This window comes from Pristiophorus japonicus, chromosome 8, assembly GCF_044704955.1.
Source record: "Pristiophorus japonicus isolate sPriJap1 chromosome 8, sPriJap1.hap1, whole genome shotgun sequence".
Taxonomy (NCBI): Eukaryota; Metazoa; Chordata; class Chondrichthyes; family Pristiophoridae; genus Pristiophorus; species Pristiophorus japonicus.
In genome coordinates this window covers 175,467,533-175,484,731 of record NC_091984.1, presented here as the reverse complement: position 1 = coordinate 175,484,731, position 17,199 = coordinate 175,467,533, and the positions used below count along the sequence as shown (strand labels likewise).

The 17,199-nt window shown below is 45.9% G+C and overlaps 14 non-coding genes across 14 annotated transcripts; all 14 read left to right on the top strand.

Moving 5' to 3' along the window:
• The first annotated feature begins 697 nt into the window (after window positions 1–697).
• On the top strand, window positions 698–779 carry trnal-cag (transfer RNA leucine (anticodon CAG)). The gene has a single exon. It is a non-coding gene; the product is annotated as a tRNA-Leu (tRNA).
• A 973-nt stretch (window positions 780–1,752) lies between these two features.
• Window positions 1,753–1,834, top strand: trnal-cag (transfer RNA leucine (anticodon CAG)). The gene has a single exon. It is a non-coding gene; the product is annotated as a tRNA-Leu (tRNA).
• A 973-nt stretch (window positions 1,835–2,807) lies between these two features.
• Window positions 2,808–2,889, top strand: trnal-cag (transfer RNA leucine (anticodon CAG)). The gene has a single exon. It is a non-coding gene; the product is annotated as a tRNA-Leu (tRNA).
• A 973-nt stretch (window positions 2,890–3,862) lies between these two features.
• trnal-cag (transfer RNA leucine (anticodon CAG)) lies at window positions 3,863–3,944 on the top strand. The gene has a single exon. It is a non-coding gene; the product is annotated as a tRNA-Leu (tRNA).
• A 973-nt stretch (window positions 3,945–4,917) lies between these two features.
• Window positions 4,918–4,999, top strand: trnal-cag (transfer RNA leucine (anticodon CAG)). The gene has a single exon. It is a non-coding gene; the product is annotated as a tRNA-Leu (tRNA).
• A 973-nt stretch (window positions 5,000–5,972) lies between these two features.
• Window positions 5,973–6,054, top strand: trnal-cag (transfer RNA leucine (anticodon CAG)). The gene has a single exon. It is a non-coding gene; the product is annotated as a tRNA-Leu (tRNA).
• A 973-nt stretch (window positions 6,055–7,027) lies between these two features.
• trnal-cag (transfer RNA leucine (anticodon CAG)) lies at window positions 7,028–7,109 on the top strand. The gene has a single exon. It is a non-coding gene; the product is annotated as a tRNA-Leu (tRNA).
• A 2,028-nt stretch (window positions 7,110–9,137) lies between these two features.
• trnal-cag (transfer RNA leucine (anticodon CAG)) lies at window positions 9,138–9,219 on the top strand. Its single transcript has one exon. It is a non-coding gene; the product is annotated as a tRNA-Leu (tRNA).
• A 973-nt stretch (window positions 9,220–10,192) lies between these two features.
• trnal-cag (transfer RNA leucine (anticodon CAG)) lies at window positions 10,193–10,274 on the top strand. Its single transcript has one exon. It is a non-coding gene; the product is annotated as a tRNA-Leu (tRNA).
• A 973-nt stretch (window positions 10,275–11,247) lies between these two features.
• Window positions 11,248–11,329, top strand: trnal-cag (transfer RNA leucine (anticodon CAG)). Its single transcript has one exon. It is a non-coding gene; the product is annotated as a tRNA-Leu (tRNA).
• Window positions 11,330–12,302: 973 nt separating this feature from the next.
• trnal-cag (transfer RNA leucine (anticodon CAG)) lies at window positions 12,303–12,384 on the top strand. Its single transcript has one exon. It is a non-coding gene; the product is annotated as a tRNA-Leu (tRNA).
• A 973-nt stretch (window positions 12,385–13,357) lies between these two features.
• On the top strand, window positions 13,358–13,439 carry trnal-cag (transfer RNA leucine (anticodon CAG)). Its single transcript has one exon. It is a non-coding gene; the product is annotated as a tRNA-Leu (tRNA).
• Window positions 13,440–14,412: 973 nt separating this feature from the next.
• Window positions 14,413–14,494, top strand: trnal-cag (transfer RNA leucine (anticodon CAG)). Its single transcript has one exon. It is a non-coding gene; the product is annotated as a tRNA-Leu (tRNA).
• Window positions 14,495–15,467: 973 nt separating this feature from the next.
• On the top strand, window positions 15,468–15,549 carry trnal-cag (transfer RNA leucine (anticodon CAG)). Its single transcript has one exon. It is a non-coding gene; the product is annotated as a tRNA-Leu (tRNA).
• Window positions 15,550–17,199: the final 1,650 nt, after the last annotated feature.

Below are 17,199 nucleotides of genomic sequence, written 5' to 3'. Positions count from 1 at the left end.
GTCCCAGAATACACCAACCTTTGGTAAGGTAAGGGTTACAGTCTTTGAGTTTGGCACCTTAAACCACTCGGCCACCCTGACAATGAACCGACTGTAACTGCAGAAAAGCGTGCTCCAATTCTGCACATTTACTGAGTTGCATCACAATCCTTCCTCCTGTGCAATCACACAACACGTACATTGTTACGACATCACTTAACAGGCAGCGCCAGTCATTAAGTTTATCATGCCTGCAATGCAACCAACACACGTATTTCTCACAACAGCTCGCATTTTGCCAGCTATCGGGTAAAATTTTCTGCAGTGTGTTGGCGCCTTTCATGTCCCAAAACGCTTTACAGCCAATGAAGTATTTTTAAAGTGAGTCACTGTTGTAATGTGGGAAATGGCGCAGCCAGTATGCACACAGCACGATCCCACAAACAGCAATGTGTTCATGACCAGATAATCTGTTTTTGTCAGTGATGTTGATATAGGAATAAATATTGAATGAATGTTGTAACTGGTTTGTCCCAACATGCAACTAATTTCTGTTGTTGCCCTGTGGATACGTAGGTTCCTGTGACCGGTATGTTGCAAAATCGTTTCTCGAGGGTTTACTGTCTACCACTTTAATTGCCTTAATTATTATTTTCCGCATGGCAAAGTCACATTTCACTCAACGGTCACTCGTTCCAGAACAGAAGCTGCTTCCAGTGGTAGCGTGGCCGAGCGGTCTAAGGCGCTGGATCCAGGTTCCAGTCTCTTCGGAGGCGTGGGTTCAAATCCCACCGCTGCCACAATTTTCCCTGCGTAACACTTGCATTCTGTCAGGACAAGCATGGGCACCTGTTTCACAATGGGGCCATTTTGGTGTGGAAAAGTAGTTGGACTGTGAGCGGTGCCTTTAGTTTGTTGGCAAATGGCAATACCATCGAAGAGTTTGATGTCACCACTTGAAAATTGAAGGCCAGTTGAGCATGCTTTTTGCACGCTGGCCGCATTTGTGTGGATAAAAAGTAAATGTCAGAAGTGGGATTGGAAACCACGCCGCTAGAAGTGGGCTTGGCACCCACGTCCCAGAATACACCAACCTTTGGTAAGGTAAGGGTTACAGTCTTTGAGTTTGGCACCTTAAACCACTCGGCCACCCTGACAATGAACCGACTGTAACTGCAGAAAAGCGTGCTCCAATTCTGCACATTTACTGAGTTGCATCACAATCCTTCCTCCTGTGCAATCACACAACACGTACATTGTTACGACATCACTTAACAGGCAGCGCCAGTCATTAAGTTTATCATGCCTGCAATGCAACCAACACACGTATTTCTCACAACAGCTCGCATTTTGCCAGCTATCGGGTAAAATTTTCTGCAGTGTGTTGGCGCCTTTCATGTCCCAAAACGCTTTACAGCCAATGAAGTATTTTTAAAGTGAGTCACTGTTGTAATGTGGGAATAGGCGCAGCCAGTATGCACACAGCACGATCCCACAAACAGCAATGTGTTCATGACCAGATAATCTGTTTTTGTCAGTGATGTTGATATAGGAATAAATATTGAATGAATGTTGTAACTGGTTTGTCCCAACATGCACCTAATTTCTGTTGTTGCCCTGTGGATACGTAGGTTCCTGTGACCGGTATGTTGCAAAATCGTTTCTCGAGGGTTTACTGTCTACCACTTTAATTGCCTTAATTATTATTTTCCGCATGGCAAAGTCACATTTCACTCAACGGTCACTCGTTCCAGAACAGAAGCTGCTTCCAGTGGTAGCGTGGCCGAGCGGTCTAAGGCGCTGGATCCAGGTTCCAGTCTCTTCGGAGGCGTGGGTTCAAATCCCACCGCTGCCACAATTTTCCCTGCGTAACACTTGCATTCTGCCAGGACAAGCATGGGCACCTGTTTCACAATGGGGCCATTTTGGTGTGGAAAAGTAGTTGGACTGTGAGCGGTGCCTTTAGTTTGTTGGCAAATGGCAATACCATCGAAGAGTTTGATGTCACCACTTGAAAATTGAAGGCCAGTTGAGCATGCTTTTTGCACGCTGGCCGCATTTGTGTGGATAAAAAGTAAATGTCAGAAGTGGGATTGGAAACCACGCCGCTAGAAGTGGGCTTGGCACCCACGTCCCAGAATACACCAACCTTTGGTAAGGTAAGGGTTACAGTCTTTGAGTTTGGCACCTTAAACCACTCGGCCACCCTGACAATGAACCGACTGTAACTGCAGAAAAGCGTGCTCCAATTCTGCACATTTACTGAGTTGCATCACAATCCTTCCTCCTGTGCAATCACACAACACGTACATTGTTACGACATCACTTAACAGGCAGCGCCAGTCATTAAGTTTATCATGCCTGCAATGCAACCAACACACGTATTTCTCACAACAGCTCGCATTTTGCCAGCTATCGGGTAAAATTTTCTGCAGTGTGTTGGCGCCTTTCATGTCCCAAAACGCTTTACAGCCAATGAAGTATTTTTAAAGTGAGTCACTGTTGTAATGTGGGAAATGGCGCAGCCAGTATGCACACAGCACGATCCCACAAACAGCAATGTGTTCATGACCAGATAATCTGTTTTTGTCAGTGATGTTGATATAGGAATAAATATTGAATGAATGTTGTAACTGGTTTGTCCCAACATGCACCTAATTTCTGTTGTTGCCCTGTGGATACGTAGGTTCCTGTGACCGGTATGTTGCAAAATCGTTTCTCGAGGGTTTACTGTCTACCACTTTAATTGCCTTAATTATTATTTTCCGCATGGCAAAGTCACATTTCACTCAACGGTCACTCGTTCCAGAACAGAAGCTGCTTCCAGTGGTAGCGTGGCCGAGCGGTCTAAGGCGCTGGATCCAGGTTCCAGTCTCTTCGGAGGCGTGGGTTCAAATCCCACCGCTGCCACAATTTTCCCTGCGTAACACTTGCATTCTGTCAGGACAAGCATGGGCACCTGTTTCACAATGGGGCCATTTTGGTGTGGAAAAGTAGTTGGACTGTGAGCGGTGCCTTTAGTTTGTTGGCAAATGGCAATACCATCGAAGAGTTTGATGTCACCACTTGAAAATTGAAGGCCAGTTGAGCATGCTTTTTGCACGCTGGCCGCATTTGTGTGGATAAAAAGTAAATGTCAGAAGTGGGATTGGAAACCACGCCGCTAGAAGTGGGCTTGGCACCCACGTCCCAGAATACACCAACCTTTGGTAAGGTAAGGGTTACAGTCTTTGAGTTTGGCACCTTAAACCACTCGGCCACCCTGACAATGAACCGACTGTAACTGCAGAAAAGCGTGCTCCAATTCTGCACATTTACTGAGTTGCATCACAATCCTTCCTCCTGTGCAATCACACAACACGTACATTGTTACGACATCACTTAACAGGCAGCGCCAGTCATTAAGTTTATCATGCCTGCAATGCAACCAACACACGTATTTCTCACAACAGCTCGCATTTTGCCAGCTATCGGGTAAAATTTTCTGCAGTGTGTTGGCGCCTTTCATGTCCCAAAACGCTTTACAGCCAATGAAGTATTTTTAAAGTGAGTCACTGTTGTAATGTGGGAAATGGCGCAGCCAGTATGCACACAGCACGATCCCACAAACAGCAATGTGTTCATGACCAGATAATCTGTTTTTGTCAGTGATGTTGATATAGGAATAAATATTGAATGAATGTTGTAACTGGTTTGTCCCAACATGCACCTAATTTCTGTTGTTGCCCTGTGGATACGTAGGTTCCTGTGACCGGTATGTTGCAAAATCGTTTCTCGAGGGTTTACTGTCTACCACTTTAATTGCCTTAATTATTATTTTCCGCATGGCAAAGTCACATTTCACTCAACGGTCACTCGTTCCAGAACAGAAGCTGCTTCCAGTGGTAGCGTGGCCGAGCGGTCTAAGGCGCTGGATCCAGGTTCCAGTCTCTTCGGAGGCGTGGGTTCAAATCCCACCGCTGCCACAATTTTCCCTGCGTAACACTTGCATTCTGTCAGGACAAGCATGGGCACCTGTTTCACAATGGGGCCATTTTGGTGTGGAAAAGTAGTTGGACTGTGAGCGGTGCCTTTAGTTTGTTGGCAAATGGCAATACCATCGAAGAGTTTGATGTCACCACTTGAAAATTGAAGGCCAGTTGAGCATGCTTTTTGCACGCTGGCCGCATTTGTGTGGATAAAAAGTAAATGTCAGAAGTGGGATTGGAAACCACGCCGCTAGAAGTGGGCTTGGCACCCACGTCCCAGAATACACCAACCTTTGGTAAGGTAAGGGTTACAGTCTTTGAGTTTGGCACCTTAAACCACTCGGCCACCCTGACAATGAACCGACTGTAACTGCAGAAAAGCGTGCTCCAATTCTGCACATTTACTGAGTTGCATCACAATCCTTCCTCCTGTGCAATCACACAACACGTACATTGTTACGACATCACTTAACAGGCAGCGCCAGTCATTAAGTTTATCATGCCTGCAATGCAACCAACACACGTATTTCTCACAACAGCTCGCATTTTGCCAGCTATCGGGTAAAATTTTCTGCAGTGTGTTGGCGCCTTTCATGTCCCAAAACGCTTTACAGCCAATGAAGTATTTTTAAAGTGAGTCACTGTTGTAATGTGGGAAATGGCGCAGCCAGTATGCACACAGCACGATCCCACAAACAGCAATGTGTTCATGACCAGATAATCTGTTTTTGTCAGTGATGTTGATATAGGAATAAATATTGAATGAATGTTGTAACTGGTTTGTCCCAACATGCACCTAATTTCTGTTGTTGCCCTGTGGATACGTAGGTTCCTGTGACCGGTATGTTGCAAAATTGTTTCTCGAGGGTTTACTGTCTACCACTTTAATTGCCTTAATTATTATTTTCCGCATGGCAAAGTCACATTTCACTCAACGGTCACTCGTTCCAGAACAGAAGCTGCTTCCAGTGGTAGTGTGGCCGAGCGGTCTAAGGCGCTGGATCCAGGTTCCAGTCTCTTCGGAGGCGTGGGTTCAAATCCCACCGCTGCCACAATTTTCCCTGCGTAACACTTGCATTCTGTCAGGACAAGCATGGGCACCTGTTTCACAATGGGGCCATTTTGGTGTGGAAAAGTAGTTGGACTGTGAGCGGTGCCTTTAGTTTGTTGGCAAATGGCAATACCATCGAAGAGTTTGATGTCACCACTTGAAAATTGAAGGCCAGTTGAGCATGCTTTTTGCACGCTGGCCGCATTTGTGTGGATAAAAAGTAAATGTCAGAAGTGGGATTGGAAACCACGCCGCTAGAAGTGGGCTTGGCACCCACGTCCCAGAATACACCAACCTTTGGTAAGGTAAGGGTTACAGTCTTTGAGTTTGGCACCTTAAGCCACTCGGCCACCCTGACAATGAACCGACTGTAACTGCAGAAAAGCGTGCTCCAATTCTGCACATTTACTGAGTTGCATCACAATCCTTCCTCCTGTGCAATCACACAACACGTACATTGTTACGACATCACTTAACAGGCAGCGCCAGTCATTAAGTTTATCATGCCTGCAATGCAACCAACACACGTATTTCTCACAACAGCTCGCATTTTGCCAGCTATCGGGTAAAATTTTCTGCAGTGTGTTGGCGCCTTTCATGTCCCAAAACGCTTTACAGCCAATGAAGTATTTTTAAAGTGAGTCACTGTTGTAATGTGGGAAATGGCGCAGCCAGTATGCACACAGCACGATCCCACAAACAGCAATGTGTTCATGACCAGATAATCTGTTTTTGTCAGTGATGTTGATATAGGAATAAATATTGAATGAATGTTGTAACTGGTTTGTCCCAACATGCACCTAATTTCTGTTGTTGCCCTGTGGATACGTAGGTTCCTGTGACCGGTATGTTGCAAAATCGTTTCTCGAGGGTTTACTGTCTACCACTTTAATTGCCTTAATTATTATTTTCCGCATGGCAAAGTCACATTTCACTCAACGGTCACTCGTTCCAGAACAGAAGCTGCTTCCAGTGGTAGCGTGGCCGAGCGGTCTAAGGCGCTGGATCCAGGTTCCAGTCTCTTCGGAGGCGTGGGTTCAAATCCCACCGCTGCCACAATTTTCCCTGCGTAACACTTGCATTCTGTCAGGACAAGCATGGGCACCTGTTTCACAATGGGGCCATTTTGGTGTGGAAAAGTAGTTGGACTGTGAGCGGTGCCTTTAGTTTGTTGGCAAATGGCAATACCATCGAAGAGTTTGATGTCACCACTTGAAAATTGAAGGCCAGTTGAGCATGCTTTTTGCACGCTGGCCGCATTTGTGTGGATAAAAAGTAAATGTCAGAAGTGGGATTGGAAACCACGCCGCTAGAAGTGGGCTTGGCACCCACGTCCCAGAATACACCAACCTTTGGTAAGGTAAGGGTTACAGTCTTTGAGTTTGGCACCTTAAACCACTCGGCCACCCTGACAATGAACCGACTGTAACTGCAGAAAAGCGTGCTCCAATTCTGCACATTTACTGAGTTGCATCACAATCCTTCCTCCTGTGCAATCACACAACACGTACATTGTTACGACATCACTTAACAGGCAGCGCCAGTCATTAAGTTTATCATGCCTGCAATGCAACCAACACACGTATTTCTCACAACAGCTCGCATTTTGCCAGCTATCGGGTAAAATTTTCTGCAGTGTGTTGGCGCCTTTCATGTCCCAAAACGCTTTACAGCCAATGAAGTATTTTTAAAGTGAGTCACTGTTGTAATGTGGGAAATGGCGCAGCCAGTATGCACATAGCACGATCCCACAAACAGCAATGTGTTCATGACCAGATAATCTGTTTTTGTCAGTGATGTTGATATAGGAATAAATATTGAATGAATGTTGTAACTGGTTTGTCCCAACATGCACCTAATTTCTGTTGTTGCCCTGTGGATACGTAGGTTCCTGTGACCGGTATGTTGCAAAATCGTTTCTCGAGGGTTTACTGTCTACCACTTTAATTGCCTTAATTATTATTTTCCGCATGGCAAAGTCACATTTCACTCAACGGTCACTCGTTCCAGAACAGAAGCTGCTTCCAGTGGTAGTGTGGCCGAGCGGTCTAAGGCGCTGGATCCAGGTTCCAGTCTCTTCGGAGGCGTGGGTTCAAATCCCACCGCTGCCACAATTTTCCCTGCGTAACACTTGCATTCTGTCAGGACAAGCATGGGCACCTGTTTCACAATGGGGCCATTTTGGTGTGGAAAAGTAGTTGGACTGTGAGCGGTGCCTTTAGTTTGTTGGCAAATGGCAATACCATCGAAGAGTTTGATGTCACCACTTGAAAATTGAAGGCCAGTTGAGCATGCTTTTTGCACGCTGGCCGCATTTGTGTGGATAAAAAGTAAATGTCAGAAGTGGGATTGGAAACCACGCCGCTAGAAGTGGGCTTGGCACCCACGTCCCAGAATACACCAACCTTTGGTAAGGTAAGGGTTACAGTCTTTGAGTTTGGCACCTTAAGCCACTCGGCCACCCTGACAATGAACCGACTGTAACTGCAGAAAAGCGTGCTCCAATTCTGCACATTTACTGAGTTGCATCACAATCCTTCCTCCTGTGCAATCACACAACACGTACATTGTTACGACATCACTTAACAGGCAGCGCCAGTCATTAAGTTTATCATGCCTGCAATGCAACCAACACACGTATTTCTCACAACAGCTCGCATTTTGCCAGCTATCGGGTAAAATTTTCTGCAGTGTGTTGGCGCCTTTCATGTCCCAAAACGCTTTACAGCCAATGAAGTATTTTTAAAGTGAGTCACTGTTGTAATGTGGGAAATGGCGCAGCCAGTATGCACACAGCACGATCCCACAAACAGCAATGTGTTCATGACCAGATAATCTGTTTTTGTCAGTGATGTTGATATAGGATTAAATATTGAATGAATGTTGTAACTGGTTTGTCCCAACATGCACCTAATTTCTGTTGTTGCCCTGTGGATACGTAGGTTCCTGTGACCGGTATGTTGCAAAATCGTTTCTCGAGAGTTTACTGTCTACCACTTTAATTGCCTTAATTATTATTTTCCGCATGGCAAAGTCACATTTCACTCAACGGTCACTCGTTCCAGAACAGAAGCTGCTTCCAGTGGTAGCGTGGCCGAGCGGTCTAAGGCGCTGGATCCAGGTTCCAGTCTCTTCGGAGGCGTGGGTTCAAATCGCACCGCTGCCACAATTTTCCCTGCGTAACACTTGCATTCTGTCAGCACAAGCATGGGCACCTGTTTCACAATGGGGCCATTTTGGTGTGGAAAAGTAGTTGGACTGTGAGCGGTGCCTTTAGTTTGTTGGCAAATGGCAATACCATCGAAGAGTTTGATGTCACCACTTGAAAATTGAAGGCCAGTTGAGCATGCTTTTTGCACGCTGGCCGCATTTGTGTGGATAAAAAGTAAATGTCAGAAGTGGGATTGGAAACCACGCCGCTAGAAGTGGGCTTGGCACCCACGTCCCAGAATACACCAACCTTTGGTAAGGTAAGGGTTACAGTCTTTGAGTTTGGCACCTTAAACCACTCGGCCACCCTGACAATGAACCGACTGTAACTGCAGAAAAGCGTGCTCCAATTCTGCACATTTACTGAGTTGCATCACAATCCTTCCTCCTGTGCAATCACACAACACGTACATTGTTACGACATCACTTAACAGGCAGCGCCAGTCATTAAGTTTATCATGCCTGCAATGCAACCAACACACGTATTTCTCACAACAGCTCGCATTTTGCCAGCTATCGGGTAAAATTTTCTGCAGTGTGTTGGCGCCTTTCATGTCCCAAAACGCTTTACAGCCAATGAAGTATTTTTAAAGTGAGTCACTGTTGTAATGTGGGAAATGGCGCAGCCAGTATGCACACAGCACGATCCCACAAACAGCAATGTGTTCATGACCAGATAATCTGTTTTTGTCAGTGATGTTGATATAGGAATAAATATTGAATGAATGTTGTAACTGGTTTGTCCCAACATGCACCTAATTTCTGTTGTTGCCCTGTGGATACGTAGGTTCCTGTGACCGGTATGTTGCAAAATCGTTTCTCGAGGGTTTACTGTCTACCACTTTAATTGCCTTAATTATTATTTTCCGCATGGCAAAGTCACATTTCACTCAACGGTCACTCGTTCCAGAACAGAAGCTGCTTCCAGTGGTAGCGTGGCCGAGCGGTCTAAGGCGCTGGATCCAGGTTCCAGTCTCTTCGGAGGCGTGGGTTCAAATCCCACCGCTGCCACAATTTTCCCTGCGTAACACTTGCATTCTGTCAGGACAAGCATGGGCACCTGTTTCACAATGGGGCCATTTTGGTGTGGAAAAGTAGTTGGACTGTGAGCGGTGCCTTTAGTTTGTTGGCAAATGGCAATACCATCGAAGAGTTTGATGTCACCACTTGAAAATTGAAGGCCAGTTGAGCATGCTTTTTGCACGCTGGCCGCATTTGTGTGGATAAAAAGTAAATGTCAGAAGTGGGATTGGAAACCACGCCGCTAGAAGTTGGCTTGGCACCCACGTCCCAGAATACACCAACCTTTGGTAAGGTAAGGGTTACAGTCTTTGAGTTTGGCACCTTAAACCACTCGGCCACCCTGACAATGAACCGACTGTAACTGCAGAAAAGCGTGCTCCAATTCTGCACATTTACTGAGTTGCATCACAATCCTTCCTCCTGTGCAATCACACAACACGTACATTGTTACGACATCACTTAACAGGCAGCGCCAGTCATTAAGTTTATCATGCCTGCAATGCAACCAACACACGTATTTCTCACAACAGCTCGCATTTTGCCAGCTATCGGGTAAAATTTTCTGCAGTGTGTTGGCGCCTTTCATGTCCCAAAACGCTTTACAGCCAATGAAGTATTTTTAAAGTGAGTCACTGTTGTAATGTGGGAAATGGCGCAGCCAGTATGCACACAGCACGATCCCACAAACAGCAATGTGTTCATGACCAGATAATCTGTTTTTGTCAGTGATGTTGATATAGGAATAAATATTGAATGAATGTTGTAACTGGTTTGTCCCAACATGCACCTAATTTCTGTTGTTGCCCTGTGGATACGTAGGTTCCTGTGACCGGTATGTTGCAAAATCGTTTCTCGAGGGTTTACTGTCTACCACTTTAATTGCCTTAATTATTATTTTCCGCATGGCAAAGTCACATTTCACTCAACGGTCACTCGTTCCAGAACAGAAGCTGCTTCCAGTGGTAGCGTGGCCGAGCGGTCTAAGGCGCTGGATCCAGGTTCCAGTCTCTTCGGAGGCGTGGGTTCAAATCCCACCGCTGCCACAATTTTCCCTGCGTAACACTTGCATTCTGTCAGGACAAGCATGGGCACCTGTTTCACAATGGGGCCATTTTGGTGTGGAAAAGTAGTTGGACTGTGAGCGGTGCCTTTAGTTTGTTGGCAAATGGCAATACCATCGAAGAGTTTGATGTCACCACTTGAAAATTGAAGGCCAGTTGAGCATGCTTTTTGCACGCTGGCCGCATTTGTGTGGATAAAAAGTAAATGTCAGAAGTGGGATTGGAAACCACGCCGCTAGAAGTGGGCTTGGCACCCACGTCCCAGAATACACCAACCTTTGGTAAGGTAAGGGTTACAGTCTTTGAGTTTGGCACCTTAAGCCACTCGGCCACCCTGACAATGAACCGACTGTAACTGCAGAAAAGCGTGCTCCAATTCTGCACATTTACTGAGTTGCATCACAATCCTTCCTCCTGTGCAATCACACAACACGTACATTGTTACGACATCACTTAACAGGCAGCGCCAGTCATTAAGTTTATCATGCCTGCAATGCAACCAACACACGTATTTCTCACAACAGCTCGCATTTTGCCAGCTATCGGGTAAAATTTTCTGCAGTGTGTTGGCGCCTTTCATGTCCCAAAACGCTTTACAGCCAATGAAGTATTTTTAAAGTGAGTCACTGTTGTAATGTGGGAAATGGCGCAGCCAGTATGCACACAGCACGATCCCACAAACAGCAATGTGTTCATGACCAGATAATCTGTTTTTGTCAGTGATGTTGATATAGGATTAAATATTGAATGAATGTTGTAACTGGTTTGTCCCAACATGCACCTAATTTCTGTTGTTGCCCTGTGGATACGTAGGTTCCTGTGACCGGTATGTTGCAAAATCGTTTCTCGAGAGTTTACTGTCTACCACTTTAATTGCCTTAATTATTATTTTCCGCATGGCAAAGTCACATTTCACTCAACGGTCACTCGTTCCAGAACAGAAGCTGATTCCAGTGGTAGCGTGGCCGAGCGGTCTAAGGCGCTGGATCCAGGTTCCAGTCTCTTCGGAGGCGTGGGTTCAAATCCCACCGCTGCCACAATTTTCCCTGCGTAACACTTGCATTCTGTCAGCACAAGCATGGGCACCTGTTTCACAATGGGGCCATTTTGGTGTGGAAAAGTAGTTGGACTGTGAGCGGTGCCTTTAGTTTGTTGGCAAATGGCAATACCATCGAAGAGTTTGATGTCACCACTTGAAAATTGAAGGCCAGTTGAGCATGCTTTTTGCACGCTGGCCGCATTTGTGTGGATAAAAAGTAAATGTCAGAAGTGGGATTGGAAACCACGCCGCTAGAAGTGGGCTTGGCACCCACGTCCCAGAATACACCAACCTTTGGTAAGGTAAGGGTTACAGTCTTTGAGTTTGGCACCTTAAACCACTCGGCCACCCTGACAATGAACCGACTGTAACTGCAGAAAAGCGTGCTCCAATTCTGCACATTTACTGAGTTGCATCACAATCCTTCCTCCTGTGCAATCACACAACACGTACATTGTTACGACATCACTTAACAGGCAGCGCCAGTCATTAAGTTTATCATGCCTGCAATGCAACCAACACACGTATTTCTCACAACAGCTCGCATTTTGCCAGCTATCGGGTAAAATTTTCTGCAGTGTGTTGGCGCCTTTCATGTCCCAAAACGCTTTACAGCCAATGAAGTATTTTTAAAGTGAGTCACTGTTGTAATGTGGGAAATGGCGCAGCCAGTATGCACACAGCACGATCCCACAAACAGCAATGTGTTCATGACCAGATAATCTGTTTTTGTCAGTGATGTTGATATAGGAATAAATATTGAATGAATGTTGTAACTGGTTTGTCCCAACATGCACCTAATTTCTGTTGTTGCCCTGTGGATACGAAGGTTCCTGTGACCGGTATGTTTCAAAATTGTTTCTCGAGAGTTTACTGTCTACCACTTTAATTGCCTTAATTATTATTTTCCGCATGGCAAAGTCACATTTCACTCAACGGTCACTCGTTCCAGAACAGAAGCTGCTTCCAGTGGTAGCGTGGCCGAGCGGTCTAAGGCGCTGGATCCAGGTTCCAGTCTCTTCGGAGGCGTGGGTTCAAATCCCACCGCTGCCACAATTTTCCCTGCGTAACACTTGCATTCTGTCAGCACAAGCATGGGCACCTGTTTCACAATGGGGCCATTTTGGTGTGGAAAAGTAGTTGGACTGTGAGCGGTGCCTTTAGTTTGTTGGCAAATGGCAATACCATCGAAGAGTTTGATGTCACCACTTGAAAATTGAAGGCCAGTTGAGCATGCTTTTTGCACGCTGGCCGCATTTGTGTGGATAAAAAGTAAATGTCAGAAGTGGGATTGGAAACCACGCCGCTAGAAGTGGGCTTGGCACCCACGTCCCAGAATACACCAACCTTTGGTAAGGTAAGGGTTACAGTCTTTGAGTTTGGCACCTTAAACCACTCGGCCACCCTGACAATGAACCGACTGCAACTGCAGAAAAGCGTGCTCCAATTCTGCACATTTACTGAGTTGCATCACAATCCTTCCTCCTGTGCAATCACACAACACGTACATTGTTACGACATCACTTAACAGGCAGCGCCAGTCATTAAGTTTATCATGCCTGCAATGCAACCAACACACGTATTTCTCACAACAGCTCGCATTTTGCCAGCTATCGGGTAAAATTTTCTGCAGTGTGTTGGCGCCTTTCATGTCCCAAAACGCTTTACAGCCAATGAAGTATTTTTAAAGTGAGTCACTGTTGTAATGTGGGAAATGGCGCAGCCAGGATGCACACAGCACGATCCCACAAACAGCAATGTGTTCATGACCAGATAATCTGTTTTTGTCAGTGATGTTGATATAGGAATAAATATTGAATGAATGTTGTAACTGGTTTGTCCCAACATGCACCTAATTTCTGTTGTTGCCCTGTGGATACGTAGGTTCCTGTGACCGGTATGTTGCAAAATCGTTTCTCGAGAGTTTACTGTCTACCACTTTAATTGCCTTAATTATTATTTTCCGCATGGCAAAGTCACATTTCACTCAACGGTCACTCGTTCCAGAACAGAAGCTGCTTCCAGTGGTAGCGTGGCCGAGCGGTCTAAGGCGCTGGATCCAGGTTCCAGTCTCTTCGGAGGCGTGGGTTCAAATCCCACCGCTGCCACAATTTTCCCTGCGTAACACTTGCATTCTGTCAGCACAAGCATGGGCACCTGTTTCACAATGGGGCCATTTTGGTGTGGAAAAGTAGTTGGACTGTGAGCGGTGCCTTTAGTTTGTTGGCAAATGGCAATACCATCGAAGAGTTTGATGTCACCACTTGAAAATTGAAGGCCAGTTGAGCATGCTTTTTGCACGCTGGCCGCATTTGTGTGGATAAAAAGTAAATGTCAGAAGTGGGATTGGAAACCACGCCGCTAGAAGTGGGCTTGGCACCCACGTCCCAGAATACACCAACCTTTGGTAAGGTAAGGGTTACAGTCTTTGAGTTTGGCACCTTAAACCACTCGGCCACCCTGACAATGAACCGACTGTAACTGCAGAAAAGCGTGCTCCAATTCTGCACATTTACTGAGTTGCATCACAATCCTTCCTCCTGTGCAATCACACAACACGTACATTGTTACGACATCACTTAACAGGCAGCGCCAGTCATTAAGTTTATCATGCCTGCAATGCAACCAACACACGTATTTCTCACAACAGCTCGCATTTTGCCAGCTATCGGGTAAAATTTTCTGCAGTGTGTTGGCGCCTTTCATGTCCCAAAACGCTTTACAGCCAATGAAGTATTTTTAAAGTGAGTCACTGTTGTAATGTGGGAAATGGCGCAGCCAGTATGCACACAGCACGATCCCACAAACAGCAATGTGTTCATGACCAGATAATCTGTTTTTGTCAGTGATGTTGATATAGGAATAAATATTGAATGAATGTTGTAACTGGTTTGTCCCAACATGCACCTAATTTCTGTTGTTGCCCTGTGGATACGAAGGTTCCTGTGACCGGTATGTTTCAAAATTGTTTCTCGAGAGTTTACTGTCTACCACTTTAATTGCCTTAATTATTATTTTCCGCATGGCAAAGTCACATTTCACTCAACGGTCACTCGTTCCAGAACAGAAGCTGCTTCCAGTGGTAGCGTGGCCGAGCGGTCTAAGGCGCTGGATCCAGGTTCCAGTCTCTTCGGAGGCGTGGGTTCAAATCCCACCGCTGCCACAATTTTCCCTGCGTAACACTTGCATTCTGTCAGCACAAGCATGGGCACCTGTTTCACAATGGGGCCATTTTGGTGTGGAAAAGTAGTTGGACTGTGAGCGGTGCCTTTAGTTTGTTGGCAAATGGCAATACCATCGAAGAGTTTGATGTCACCACTTGAAAATTGAAGGCCAGTTGAGCATGCTTTTTGCACGCTGGCCGCATTTGTGTGGATAAAAAGTAAATGTCAGAAGTGGGATTGGAAACCACGCCGCTAGAAGTGGGCTTGGCACCCACGTCCCAGAATACACCAACCTTTGGTAAGGTAAGGGTTACAGTCTTTGAGTTTGGCACCTTAAACCACTCGGCCACCCTGACAATGAACCGACTGCAACTGCAGAAAAGCGTGCTCCAATTCTGCACATTTACTGAGTTGCATCACAATCCTTCCTCCTGTGCAATCACACAACACGTACATTGTTACGACATCACTTAACAGGCAGCGCCAGTCATTAAGTTTATCATGCCTGCAATGCAACCAACACACGTATTTCTCACAACAGCTCGCATTTTGCCAGCTATCGGGTAAAATTTTCTGCAGTGTGTTGGCGCCTTTCATGTCCCAAAACGCTTTACAGCCAATGAAGTATTTTTAAAGTGAGTCACTGTTGTAATGTGGGAAATGGCGCAGCCAGGATGCACACAGCACGATCCCACAAACAGCAATGTGTTCATGACCAGATAATCTGTTTTTGTCAGTGATGTTGATATAGGAATAAATATTGAATGAATGTTGTAACTGGTTTGTCCCAACATGCACCTAATTTCTGTTGTTGCCCTGTGGATACGTAGGTTCCTGTGACCGGTATGTTGCAAAATCGTTTCTCGAGAGTTTACTGTCTACCACTTTAATTGCCTTAATTATTATTTTCCGCATGGCAAAGTCACATTTCACTCAACGGTCACTCGTTCCAGAACAGAAGCTGCTTCCAGTGGTAGCGTGGCCGAGCGGTCTAAGGCGCTGGATCCAGGTTCCAGTCTTTTCGGAGGTGTGGGTTCAAATCCCACCGCTGCCACAATTTTCCCTGCGTAACACTTGCATTCTGTCAGCACAAGCATGGGCACCTGTTTCACAAATGGGGCCATTTTGGTGTGGAAAAGTAGTTGGACTGTGAGCGGTGCCTTTAGTTTGTTGGCAAATGGCAATACCATCGAAGAGTTTGATGTCACCACTTGAAAATTGAAGGCCAGTTGAGCATGCTTTTTGCACGCTGGCCGCATTTGTGTGGATAAAAAGTAAATGTCAGAAGTGGGATTGGAAACCACGCCGCTAGAAGTGGGCTTGGCACCCACGTCCCAGAATACACCAACCTTTGGTAAGGTAAGGGTTACAGTCTTTGAGTTTGGCACCTTAAACCACTCGGCCACCCTGACAATGAACCGACTGTAACTGCAGAAAAGCGTGCTCCAATTCTGCACATTTACTGAGTTGCATCACAATCCTTCCTCCTGTGCAATCACACAACACGTACATTGTTACGACATCACTTAACAGGCAGCGCCAGTCATTAAGTTTATCATGCCTGCAATGCAACCAACACACGTATTTCTCACAACAGTTCGCATTTTGCCAGCTATCGGGTAAAATTTTCTGCAGTGTGTTGGCGCCTTTCATGTCCCAAAACGCTTTACAGCCAATGAAGTATTTTTAAAGTGAGTCACTGTTGTAATGTGGGAAATGGCGCAGCCAGTATGCACACAGCACGATCCCACAAACAGCAATGCGTTCATGACCAGATAATCTGTTTTTGTCAGTGATGTTGATATAGGAATAAATATTGAATGAATGTTGTAACTGGTTTGTCCCAACATGCACCTAATTTCTGTTGTTGCCCTGTGGATACGTAGGTTCCTGTGACCGGTATGTTGCAAAATCGTTTCTCGAGAGTTTACTGTCTACCACTTTAATTGCCTTAATTATTATTTTCCGCATGGCAAAGTCACATTTCACTCAACGGTCACTCGTTCCAGAACAGAAGCTGCTTCCAGTGGTAGCGTGGCCGAGCGGTCTAAAGCGCTGGATCCAGGTTCCAGTCTCTTCGGAGGCGTGGGTTCAAATCCCACCGCTGGCACAATTTTCCCTGCGTAACACTTGCATTCTGTCAGCACAAGCATGGGCACCTGTTTCACAATGGGGCCATTTTGGTGTGGAAAAGTAGTTGGACTGTGAGCGGTGCCTTTAGTTTGTTGGCAAATGGCAATACCATCGAAGAGTTTGATGTCACCACTTGAAAATTGAAGGCCAGTTGAGCATGCTTTTTGCACGCTGGCCGCATTTGTGTGGATAAAAAGTAAATGTCAGAAGTGGGATTGGAAACCACGCCGCTAGAAGTGGGCTTGGCACCCACGTCCCAGAATACACCAACCTTTGGTAAGGTAAGGGTTACAGTCTTTGAGTTTGGCACCTTAAACCACTCGGCCACCCTGACAATGAACCGACTGCAACTGCAGAAAAGCGTGCTCCAATTCTGCACATTTACTGAGTTGCATCACAATCCTTCCTCCTGTGCAATCACACAACACGTACATTGTTACGACATCACTTAACAGGCAGCGCCAGTCATTAAGTTTATCATGCCTGCAATGCAACCAACACATGTATTTCTCACAACAGCTCGCATTTTGCCAGCTATCGGGTAAAATTTTCTGCAGTGTGTTGGCGCCTT